This window comes from Malurus melanocephalus, unplaced genomic scaffold, assembly GCF_030028575.1.
Source record: "Malurus melanocephalus ecotype Western Australia unplaced genomic scaffold, MMel_1.1 scaffold_373, whole genome shotgun sequence".
Classification (NCBI taxonomy): domain Eukaryota; kingdom Metazoa; phylum Chordata; class Aves; order Passeriformes; family Maluridae; genus Malurus; species Malurus melanocephalus.
The window spans coordinates 308278-321465 of NW_026623605.1; positions in this window are offsets into that span (position 1 = coordinate 308278).

The following is a 13188-nucleotide window of genomic DNA, read 5'->3' on the forward strand; positions in this document are numbered from 1 at the left end:
AATTTTTTTCAGGATAGTGGGTTTGTGAAAAGAGGAGATTTGGTTTGTTTTGAGCTGTTTTTCCTCTTTAATAAATGCCAGGGCCATTGGAGATGAACAGGTCCTCCATCTCCAGCCATCTCTTTCTGTGTCATGCCTGAGCTGGACACAGTTCAGCCTGTCCTGTTCCCTGAGGCTCAGCCCCTCTGGTCTCCAAACCCAAGCYTTTCTCAGTCCCCTTGGGCTCAACAGCTTTCTGCAGAGTCCAGCAATGGGCTGAGCTCCTTTTTTCCTGCTCAAAATCTCAGGATTGAGCAGCAGGAGCCTGAAAAGTAGAATGTCTTCTCTGCAGATGTGTTACAGCGTGCTGAAGAGTTGTGCCTCTGCGGGCCTCTCTGCTCAGAGAGTTGTGGGGTGGTTTTTTCAACTCCACACTGACTTTGCAGATTCTGTTCCAGTTTTGAATTCCTGTAGCCTGCAGACCCAGCAGAGCCAGGTATTGCCTTGAGCCGTTCCTGTCCCCTTTTTAACTGCAGAGTGGTGGCTGTGGGTTTTTTTGACTCTCAGGCAGTGCTTTCTTGGGGATGGGAACCCCTTGGAACCACTGCCCCARTGCAGATTCACCCTTGGCAGAGTGACTTTGTTGCTGCTCCATTTGGACCCATCACCTTTTTCTCTCACCACCTTGGGCTCTCACTCCYTAGGGCTGCTGGAGGAATTCAGCTAAAAGCAGCAATGCTCCTGCCATGGATGGAAAAAAAGCTCTGTTTGGACTAGAGAGGGCAGCAAATCTCTCAGAATACAACAGGATTCATCCCGTGCTAATTTTAGCAGCCACGGATCTGTTGGAGAAGTTCCCTGAGGCCAAGAAAGAATGGGGCTCCCATGCAGGGACCGAGTGACAGCAGGGCCACCCTCCTGGCTGAGAGTGGCTGCTGTWACCTGTGGCTCTCCTCCACAAACTCCTGAGGAAATTTGTTTGCCAGTAGAAGCTACCTGGGGTGGAAAATCGTGCTTTGTGTTTTCCAGACTATGGTGTGATATTTAAAGTTGGTTTATTTTTCCCTCGTAGGCATGTGCTCTCTCCCAAAAAGACAGAGGAGCAAGCAAGGAAAGGCTGCCAGGTTAAAACCACAGCAAAATGCTCCATGGAGAAAGTCTACTTCACTTCTTGCAGGGGTTGCATGTGCACAAAAACCCCTCTGCACCTTGGTGTTTGTGCACCCTGCAAGGAGTTGGGCAGGGAAGTGTGTAACTGCTTCAATGAAAGCTTTTGGGGATTTCTTAAAGAAATCTTTCATGGAACTTCAAATTCTTGCAAAGGCCTCTAGATGAGAGCTCTTTGTGCTGCACCGTTCTGTGCCTCTCTCCCTCCCCTCCCAGATGACCGGGTTTCCTTTAAACTCCTTTGAAAATAACAGCTTTGATAAATAAATCAAACAGCATTGTGCTTCAGAATCACTAATGGGGCCTGACACTGGTCCATGACCAAACTAATCCCTTTGAAACCCTCACAGAAAGGGAACCAGTTGTGTTGGGTGCCTYGTRTCCTCCTGTCATTSATATTTTTGCAGTTGTTARCCCCMWTTGCCYGCCCAKGTTGCCCAGAGAAGYTGTGGCTGCCCCATCYCTGAAAGTTCAAGGCCAGGTTGGATGGGGCTCTGAGTGACCTGGTCTGGTGGAAGGTGGGACTGCAACTCAGTGGTCTTTAAATTCTCTCACAGCTGAAATAATTCCATGATTTTTTGAGACATTTCAATTCTCTGGGAACTCATGGTATAATTCTCCTTTCAGCACACAGAAGGAATGTGCCAGGAGAAACAGCCCTGCAGCTCAGTGGGTTCCTGCTKAGCCACTTCTGGGTCACACAGAGCTTTTATAGAGCCGTGGGTGGTGGCAGCATCTCCCTCTCTCCCCAGCAATGCAGGCTGCTCACTACTCAACAGAAGGGATGAATGGTGAAGGGTCTGSAGCACGAGTCCTGTGAGGAGCAGCTGAGAGAACTGGGGGTGTTTAGCTTGGAGAAAAGAGGCTGAGAAGAGACCTTACCAATCTCTGCAACTCCCTGAAATGAGGYTACAGCCAGGTGGGGGTCGGTCTCTACTCCCACATAAAACGCGACAGGACAAGGGGAAACAGCCTCAAGACAGATTTAGACTGGATATTAGGAAAAATTTCTGAAAGGGTGGTCAGGCATTGGAACAGGGTGTTCAAGGAATCAGAATCCTTGGAAGTGTTCAAAAACATGCGTGGGCATGATGCTTATGGTCAAGGTTTGCCGGTGGCCACATCATTGTTAGGTCGATGGTTGGACTCGATGTTCTTAGAGGTTTTTTCCAGGCTTAGCAATTCTGTGATTTGAATGGGCAGAAATGGAGTGAAATACAATTCTGTCCATTGTGCCTGTGTTACTCAACCCTCTTGTGCCCTTCCTGCCTATGGGATGGTGGAAGCAGGACAGAATTCGCAGAAAGCTGTAAACGTATTGCTTTTTTTTGCAAAAGGCACCTTCTCTCCCAGTTCAAACACACACTGAAAGGTAGGACAGCAGATAAGAGCCATCTGGGATGAGGTGTTAACTCAGCGAAACAGGCATTGAACTGGCTGGTTTGGGTGGTTTCTTCATTTCAAGGATAATTTTGATAGAGGCACAAATGTTGCTAAAGCCCAGGTAAATGAGGACAAGAGTAGCACTGCACTGTCATTGTTAGCAAGGAGTATTTCAGTTTTTTTTGTTGGCTTGGTGGGTTGTTTTTTTTTTTGTTTGATTTTTTTTTTTGTTGGTTTTTTTTTTTTTTTTTTTTTTTTTTTTTTTTTTTGAGGATTTTTTTTTTTTTTTTTTTTTTTTTTTTTAATGGAGCTGTTTTGGGGCTTAGATAAGCCCCTCAGAAGGAGCTGGTAGATTAAATTTTGGTAAATTCAACTCTTTGGGCTCCTTAAGGGGTGAAGGCAGGACAACTGCCAGAAAGTATTGAGTCTTGGTTTGGAGACTGTCCTTTCCAAGTAGATTGTCCTAGTGGTCACAACCACTTAAAAAGGTGAGTTGATTTTTTTTTAAATTCCTTTTCTTAAGTGTCTCATTTCTAATTGGAACTGGTCTGGACTCAGCTACTAGCCAGGAGCATTTTGATCAGCTGCTCTCCTAGATTAAGAATCCCTTTTAAGTGCCCGTTATCTTCTCCATGTGAGGACAGCATAATCGAGTTGCCTCCCACTCTCTCCCTTTTGAGACTAAACAGATTGATCTCCCTGTCTGTGGCTAAAAGGCCTTTTCTAAACCTTCCATCAGAGCTTCACTCGGCTATCYGGGCCTGAAATGGGCCTGTAATCACTAAGTGAGTCTTGGGCTAAAGTGATTTTCTAAAGTATAACATGAAGCATTAAGGATTTCTTGGCTTATATAGAGTRTGGTCTTTTTTTATCCAGTTCCTTGACTCTTGCCTTTTTATGTTTGTTTCAGTGGTTTGGACTCCACAATGCAAAATTGATTCTGGATGTCTCACCCTGCAGTGCCAGGAGACAGAGAATTGGCTTGGGGTGCAGATGCCTTTGTCAAACACAGAATATTTCCTGCTCCTATTAATTCCAGATCACACTGGAGAGAGGTGAAGGGACACACACCTGCTGGAAAATGCAGCTTTGAACTCAGGAAAGCCTCATGCTCAGTCTGGCTGCTGCGATTACCAGTGTGATGCTGCAGAGCAGGAGGCATCAAGGTTATWTTGGTCCATTTTTGGGCTTTATAAMAGCTCCTCATTGCCTTATATGATGTTTTTCTAACATGGAATTTCTGACATGGAATTCTTCRCAGACAAGAGATCTGATTCTCCCTCTACCAAAAAGGTATATTAAAAAAAAATACTGCATGTCAAAAGAAAAAGGGGAAAAATATAAAAGGATGGACAAGACAGGGGAGAAAAGAGGCAGATGAAATAGTTTATGTTGTCCTGTTGAGTGYTGCTCAAGCTGCTGCCTGTAATACACCCCTCAGTGTGGTGGGAGTGTTGGAGCTCAGGGGATCATGCAAGTCCCAAAGCCTCATCCCCACAGCCAGTGCAGAACTCTCTGAGACCACCCAGACGTTACAGATCAGTGTCAATCAGGAAATCCCAAGCCTGGGAAATCATACTCTGCTGATGAATGATGGKGAGAGCATTACGAACTTCAGAAACTCTTAAGTGCTTCTGTAGTCAATGCTAGGAGCTGCTACTGCAGGTCAAGAACAGGAGAAATTCCTGTTAAATCAACATTAGAGTAATATTTGTAATGCTGTGACTGATGAGGAGACAATCTGCCTTCACACTGATACCTGAAATCCATCGTGATTCCCATTTCRGGAGCTGGATCTGCTCTCCCTGGAACACCCTGTATTGTACTAATGCTGTCAAAAACATAACAGGCAAAGCCTGATTTTTTTTTTTTCCTAGTAACTCCCCTTCCTTCCACTGGAAAAATAAAAAATTAACAAAAAAAAAATTAAAAATAAAAAAAAGAAGATAAACTCTCCAAACTTCCTTGTGTGGAACAGAAAAGCCACCAAACAATCTGTGGCTGCCAACTTATTTTTCCAAGTCCAAATTATGGAGAGATCAAAGACTGAATAACAAACCCCAGAAATATGAAACTACATATGAAGCTAAAGGCAGGGCTGTGGTCCTGGCTGCTGTAATTGTGTTTTTGAGAGGAAACATGAATGGTTGAATATTTGTCAGTAGGAAGTCAGACATGCTTCCCTTCGCTGAAAAAATCAATAGAACAGAGAGGTTTCCTTCTGGATACCATGGAAATAATAGAAATTATGAGATGAAAGTGAATCGTTCAGAAATAAATGTAYAAATACCACTTTACACTGCTATTTTTTCTCTCTTGGTGAGCTGCAAGAATTAGCAAGTTTTGATTTCCTAGCAATGGTCCTTCTGATGAGAACACCTTCCATCTTTCTGGTGTGAGCAGCTGAAGCCAAACGTCCACAACAAGTGTTGGCTGTGACACGTTCTGGTTCCTACATGGCCACGAGTGTTTTGTAAAACACAATCTCCCATAACAACCCATTAAATAKTGTTTTTCTTTCTGTTTCATACACTCATTAATTTGTCAGCTCAAGGTGTTTGGTTTTTTTTTTCCTTTAATTGTATATGCTTGCTCTCCCTGAAATTCTTCTAAGCACCTGTCCAATTTCAGCTTGTAACAAAAAAAAGCTTTGTCAGGAAGTTGTGCCATGAAATCTTCCTGCAGCAACAAAACGATGACCCTGCTGTTCATAACCCAGCTGAAACCAGCACTGGAGACAAATTTCCAGGTGCAAAAATTTGTTTAATCCTGATCATGCTGAATGTTTCTTGTCCTTTTTGCTCTGATCTTGCACAGAAATGACCATGGCAGTGCTGTGGAGCTGCTAAATGGGACTGTCCAGGAGACAGCAGTRCACAGAACACGAAGTAAAAATAACCCATTTAAAAACTGAAACCATCATTCAGGAGAGAACATGGATGGATTTTATTTGGGGAAAATTGTCTCCTTTCATTCACGGGAGTAAGTTCTTCTCCAAGGTGACTGGTGTGTGRCAGTGAACAGGGTGATACTCATTTTAATAGGTAATATTACAACTTYGATATTATTTTTTAAATTGATTTAATATTTGCCTATTTTTGAAGCACTTTAGGGCTTTACAYTTCTGTTCTTCAGCACTGCTGTCAGACCCGAGGTAATTAATTCCACAGATAACTTCATCTTGGGTCCAAGTGAACTTTTTGGGGAAAAAAATGAGACAAACCAGAGAATCAAGTGGTGAAAACACACACAGCCTGTTTATTATACTTTTGGTGAAGGAATTAAGTACATAAAAGTGCTTTTTGTGTGTGTCTAGTGCTGTGTTATGCACTGGAGCCCTAGACCTGCAATTTGTCATTTGCTTATGGTTTGTGCAYGGTCCAGTTTTAATTCTGCTTGTCTTGCAGCCTGTAATGAATTCCAGCTGGGTCCAGTTCCAGGTATGAACAACCTCATGGTCTCCCAATAATCCCATTGTGGAAATGACCTGGATGCCTGCACTGCTCTCAGATGGGAGAGGTCACCTCTGCGGGATAAATTGAGAGTTTTTGACAACATCTGATTGTGGAACAAAGAGATTATATAGCAATCTGTGCTTAAATCAGAGTGTCAGAATTGAAAATTGTTACTTCTCCTCCTTATCYCTCCTTTCCCCCCTCTCCCTCCCCAGGCAGCAAGGTGGGTTTGTTTTGCTCCGGTTGCAAGCTCCGGTTTGTGGGGTCTGGGTTTAGGGTGCTGTGCTGCCCTATAWCCCTGCACCAGCCTGGGTCAGTCCCACCCTTCTGTCGGGCTCTTGGCCCTTCTGCAGAGCAGGACTGAGCCATCCCCTGCCCTGGGACAGGATGTGGGCTRTGGAAGGGATCTCAGCACTGACAGCAGAACCAGCCATCAATCTGAAACAACAACCCCATGGGAGAGCATGGGAATGTGCTGCTTTCTGCCACGGGAGAGAAACAGCCTCCAGAAAATGACTGTGGAACAGCATCAAACTCGAGTAAAGAGCTGAATTAATCACAGGCTCCATCAGAGCGCCGGGGAGGGCATCACAGATGGAAAATGAGGCACTGCCGAGGGCTGAGCCAGCAGCTGATGAGGTGCTCTCCTCACTTCCGAGGGACTCGGCAAAAGGATTTTTCTCCCCCTTGGAAGTGAGGTGGCTTTTCAAATGAGGGGAGGAAGATGACAGTGAACATATGTTCTGCTTCCCCTTAGCTGTTGTCTGAGGTTTTTCTCCTCTTGTGTACGAAAATTTGTTTCCACACTTGTTCGGCTGTGCCCAAAAGCAGGAACAAAAGGGCAGAGGAGCAGCAGGAATGTGAAGACCCAGAATGGCATTCACYACCCACAGGCCTTACTTTTGGGGGTTCTTTGTAATACTTTTATCTCAGGGAGGGCTGTGTGTGACGAGAGGATTTATGGCTCTAATTCCTTTGGTCTCCAAATCCTCTCYGGTCTCCTGCTTCTCCGAAACATCTCAGAAACTCATTGCAGCCATCAGCTGGGAATTTTTTGTTTCTGTGTCAGAATTATCCCTGCCCATGCTCCCTGGTAGCTCCCACCGGATTTATTTGTTAAATGAGGTATTTCTGGACCAGGGACCATGTTGTTTCAGAACTTTGGTGCCACACAACCTCCTGGATTCCTTTCTTTTCATGGGTACACCTGGCTCAGGTAATGGTTTAGCTAATTCCTGTGCAATCAGAGAGGTGATCAAAGCCCTCCTCTGAAATGGCCCACAAGGCTCAATTTAGTTCACAGATGGGCTGATGGTCCACTGCTGGTCCACTACAAAATGCTACAACCACAATGAAGTGTTGGAAGTTGGTAAAGCTTGAGAGTCACAGATTCTTCACTGCCAGACCTGGGCTTAGGGCTCCTCTTTTAAATGGTGCCTCTGCCTTGTTTTGTAAACCTGTCTCTGCAGGCCTCAGCCACAGTTTTTTTGAGGCTTTAGTACAACTTAGAGATAAGAGCAATCTCATTTGGGTTATCTAAAATCTCAACTGAGATGGGGTTATTAGATGGGTTTATCTAATCTCAAAGCCCTTGTGCAGGACAGTAGACCCTCTGAAGTGTTGCTCTGGGCTCTCAAGTTCTTCTCTGGGGTTGTGATCAGCCTCTTATCTCTGTGCTGGGCACAAGGAGTGGCCCATTTAACACATTTGCACTCTCTGCCAGCTCCTCCATCCCTGCATTTGCCAGAATGTTTTCCTTGGAGGGTATCGAGGCTGTGCCTACCCCGATATACTCCCACCCATGGGGTCACACAGCTCTTGTCTTCAGTTTTATCCTGGCTTAGGCAGTGCTGGACCAAAGCTGATGCTGCTTCATGTGTCTGTTGGCTGTTTTTCTCCTTCAGACCCCCTCCTGTAGCTTCAAACCAGCAGTGTCACCACCAGTGTTCACTTCTGGGAGCAGCTGCAGGACCCAGGTCCTCTCTGGCAGAAATGTCACCTACTGTCTCTCATCTTCTTCTTGGAAAATCATCCACTTTGCCTCCTTGCCTAATGCCTTAACATTTTTGGACTGTTTTTCCCACTCATCATGTGCTCCTCGGCGGTGTCTGTGCACCAGAGCTCCAGGGCTGCCACATACAGAAATATTGGTGAGCTGAGCAGGGCTGAACATGAGAGCAGTCAGATTTGTTTATTTTCTCTGGCTGTAACTTTTGCCTTCTGGGCAAGCACTGGGGACCTGCCATGTAAGCAGTTACCAGTTGAGCTCAAAAGCCAAAGTTCTGCAGTTGGAGTTATAAACAGCCTCTTATTTTTGTGCTGGACACAGACAGCGACCTATTTAACACATTCACCACCCTATTTTAAAAATTATTTTTAAAATTGCAAGTGCGTGATGAAAAGATGTGCAGAAACAGCTCAAACAAATTCTTCTTACGCAGTTTTGCTAAAATCAGTCTTCCCCCCACTCTCCCACCCCTCACACCACCCCTCAAAAAATTGATTTTCTTGGCTTGTCACTTGCCAGCACGGTTAGTGCCAGATGGAGTTTAATAGCAGGTACATAATATYCTGTTGTTTAAGGGTTTAAACCTTTTTATAAAAACAAAAAAATCTCTTCCTTTTCTCACTTTTTGAAAGGGTCACATCTATGAATAGGCAAAAGCCTGAATTGTGCTATGTTCTGCTATTTTGTGGTGTTTAAAAATGGCCTTGCCCTTTTCTGAGATGCTCTGTTTTATTTTGCTTGAGTGCAATTTTTCTTTGAAATAACAGAAGCGAAAGTCACAAATATCCCTGAGAATTTCTTGCTACTTTCCTGCTATTGTGGCTAAGTCAGCAGAGTCCWAAGTGTAGAGGATGACCAAAAATCATCCTGGTAGTGAAGGACAACCACTACAATCACCCTGCCTAGTGGAAATACAACTGCAAAATGCACTCAAAATTAATTCGAGAGAAAAATATTAGTAATAAAAATCCTGTTATAAATTCTCTAATTCTAAGCATCTTTTTCAYATGTATCTGTATGTTAATGCAGTATTTACAGAGTGTGTGTGTTCATTGAGGGGATTGAGACAAGGAGGGATGGCAAAGATTTCAGGATGCAGAGGAAGAATGTCCCAGTCTCTCATCCCTGATGAAGTTAATAGTTATTCCAGGACTGAGGCAGTCTGGAGGTCTTTGTGTCCTTTTTTACTAATTAAAACTTTAGGAACACTTGTCTCTGCTACCTGCAGGACCACCTTATTGAAAACCAGAGCATGGGTGAGGAACTGCCTTTAGGAGTGCCCCAAAGNCTTATTGAAAACCAGAGCATGGGTGAGGAACTGCCTTTAGGAGTGCCCCAAAGTTCAACACTGTCCAGGTTGTCCTAGGTTAGCTGAGTATTGTATTCCTATCATCTGCTTATGTYAGAGGAAAGTTAAACAACCCTYCTGKAACTATMCATTAGTCGAGACTGCTCTGGTTTGTTTGGTGATGTTCCTCCCTTCAAGGACAATGGGAGGGAAAGGGACAAGACACACACGTTTTTGGTTTTTTTTTTTTTCCTGGGGAGGCTCGGGATCAGAGGTGGAAAAGAAGCTGCCTGCTCTCTGGGACTGCTCCTTTTTTTCTCCCTTTCTTTGGACTTGTTTTTCCTCGATTTTTTTTTTCTTCGTCATCTGAGAATTGGAGGATTCTCATGGCACGAGAGGCGAGAATGATCCTTCAGTGAACCACCAGAGAGAGACTCTGTCCAACCCCTCTGGGGGCCCGGAGGGGAAGCTACTCCCAGGAGGGAAGAGAAAGGCTTTGGGATCTAGCAGCTGATTCCACAGGTTTTTCTTTTTGTTTTTATAATTTTAAATAAATAGGTTTTTTTCCCTTTTCTTTTCACTTTCCTCTCTGTGGAAAAGTTTGTCTCTAGGACCCGGGTGGGGAAAAGAGAGGGGGGAGGTTTGCTGGAACTTGGGAGTGTTTTGCTCCCATAAAATTCATTCAAACCACGACACAGGTAAAGAGTGTTTTGTGCTCAGGTTCCCCCTTCTATCTCTCCAAAATCACGGTGTTAAGGATAGCTGGCTCAGTGGTGGGCTCACCCCAACGCCTCTGGTTRTAAAGATTCCTTTGCAGACACACCAGACCGGTTTATTTCACAGCTGCAGCGATCAAAGGCACCATGCAAACTCCCGGTGTTGCCGTGTGCTGCAGAGGAAGGCTGGAAATAATTTGGGTCGGCTAAWGTTAGAAACCGTCCTCACCTCACGAGACAGRCGTGAGCTTTGAAGTCGGGGAGATYATCAGAGAGACAATCTAGGRAAGGYACYTTTYCCAAGTTCAGTTTCTGATTTGTGRATTTGAAGCCTGTGCAGGACTTGATGGCTGTTTCTAGGGTGAGGACAATTTGCCCAGTCCTGTGACCTGCACTCCGCAGAGGCTGAAAAGTGGCGTGAGAAAATGGAAAGCTCTTGAGGGAGAAAAGCTGCAGCAATTTTGTGGGGAACAGCCCTTCCTCACCAAAAGGTTTGTGAACAATTTAGGCTGAAGAGCAAAGGAAGAGCTGGGCCACTCAAACTCTTCTATTTGTCTGCTGTGTCTGATGTGAACTGCAGGAATAACCACTGCTCTAGCATCTCTTATTTATTAATTTCAGTATTTTGTCTTGARCCTTCTGGGGCTGGTGGGTGGCTGTAGACCCAATGTGACCATCCTGTACAGCTGAAGGAATCCCATTCACAGACTAAATTGTCTTCTGTAGGAAGACCTTTAGCTCTGCCTTTCACCAGGGGAGGATGATGATTTATTCAGGAATAAGGACAGATCTGTCTCCTGGATGTCTCCCCTCACCTCCCTCAGCTCTGCAGGGGTGGGTGCTGCACTTAAAGAGTGCAAACAGAGGCTTGATGAAATCCAAGTCCCCAGAAACTGGAAAGAGCAGAAACTGGAAAAAGCCCCAGTTTTGTACCTACGTGTGTTCACTGCCTCCTTGTCACTTTTTCTCTTTTCCTGCCTGGGAGAAGCAGCCAGCTCCGTCCTTTTGTGCTGTTTTGATGAGCAACCCTATTATTAGGGAAATCCCCGATGTTTATTTCTGGCTTTCCAGATTCTCCCTGCTGCAAACCCCTGACTCCTAAGGGATGAAGGATTGCTTCACAGGCTGCAATCCATGCCAACTGTGAAGCAGGCTCTGCTCCAGAGGTGCTCCAATACCTTTCCCAACATCTCAGGGCAACTTTCACTTACAAGTTCCAGCCCAATGGGCTGCTGAAGCAGGATCCTCCCTCTGCAAGGATTTTATGGTCCAGCTGGTGGGCTGAAGCCAAGCACAGGCTGAAACAGAACCACTGGCCATGAACCTGTTCTGTTACAAATGAGMAAATGCCTTGATCCTGCTCCTGGTGTGTCGACCCAGTCAAGGCTAGGCAGGGAGTTAAACTCTCTCAGAAATGTTCTACACCCAGAGGATAACTCGTGGAGGAGGTTGACTGCTCCAGGCCATCTCTCTGGGTCCTTTCCATGTCTGTGTGACACCAGGTGCCATCGACCTGGTGTTACCTTGGCCTTATTCTCAGGGAAATMCTGATATTGATTCAGAGCTCCATCACTCCCATCCCAACCAGGAACCGCCCGCAGTGTTGTCCACTTGGGGTGGCAGGGGAAGTGTCATCTTCCATGGGAGCTGGTTAYAGGTTCTTTGGGTATTTTAGGAGCTGAAATATCAAAAATCACMAATGTGGAGCTTGATGAGGTGATGGAAAGAGCAGGCTGTTGGTATCTCAGTCCGTTTCTACTTGCTGACATCCTGCAGCATGAGTGTGCTCCAGGTTTTAAATTAAAAGCCTAAAAATCCCTTCCTCTCTCCCACGTCTGGCACTAGGGACTAATCCAGCATCTTTATGTTATTTTCTTGTTTCAATTTCTTTTTTTTTTTTTCTCCTTGGAAGCTACCAAGCTGTTTGGCTTTGAACATTCTCCGAAAGCACTCCTTGAAGCAACARCGTAAAAACTTCTGTACAAACACTTAATTCTAAACTGAAAAATAGAAAGATTTGGGCAAGCTTAATAYCCAAAGAAGAGTGTTGTAAATCAGGCCTATAATCTGAGCAGATCTGGCATGTAATTAATCTTTGGGGAGTCTCTGGGTAGCAACTTGCAGGTCGTTAGTCAGCAAACTCCCACAGGTCTCCCTGGGTTTGGGATTAAGCTCTGTGTGTGAATAATCATCTAATTAACCACCTCATGCAGGGGTTTTAGAGACCTTCARTCTCTGCTCTTGGAAGAGGTGTAGGTTTAAGCTCAGTTGTGCCACAGCATGCTAGCAGAAGTCAGGAGAAATTCGGAGAGGAGGTGCYTTTCATCTCAGGTGATGAAGGAGGGTTTGAAGTTCTCGTTTATTACAGAGGCAAACTCTTCTCAGCCATGAAATGAACCCAGGCACATTTGCCTAGAGATGATTCCTGAAAAGTGTAAAACATAGAGACTTCTTTTGTGGTTAACTTATATTAAACTTCATGACAAAGGCTGGCCCAGGSTGCCTGCTGTCTACAGATATCTATAACTCTTTCTGATTTGATTTATCTATATTTGACAACTCTTTTGCCAGAATTAATGTGGCCTTGCCAGGACCAGGTACAGCTGTGAGCTGAACATGTGCTTCACTCCCATTTTTGAGCATCTTGACACAATTTGGATACTCTTTGGAGTTTTGAGACCTTTTGAAACCTTTAGAAAAGTTCTTCTAGAATTCTTCTAAAAAATTCTTCTAGAATTGTTGCCTGGGAGGAAACTCAGGCACAGTTTCTGSTCTCTCACTCTGCTGCAGCTTGCTATATATTTTTAATGCCCTTGTACAATGATTTAAGTAAGAAGAAAATTAGCATTGATATGCACAATGGAAGCAAATGTCTGTTTTTAAAGTCCCATTCTCCACAGCAAGGCCATGGATTTAATAGGCTTTTACTGTATTATCAATAGCACAATGCTGTGGCATTGAACCACAACTATAGGGAACAATCCAATTATCGTTCAATTGAGCCAAAGCAATTAGATGGCTTAGGCCAGGGGATAATGCAATCAGCTGAAAATGTTCAACAATCAGATTTGCAGAAAGCTAAAACTCACATTTTTATTTTCTTTCTTTCTTTCTTTCTTTCTTTCTTTCTTTCTTTCTTTCTTTCTTTCTTTCTTTCTTTCTTTCTTTCTTTCTTTCTTTCTTTCTTTCTTT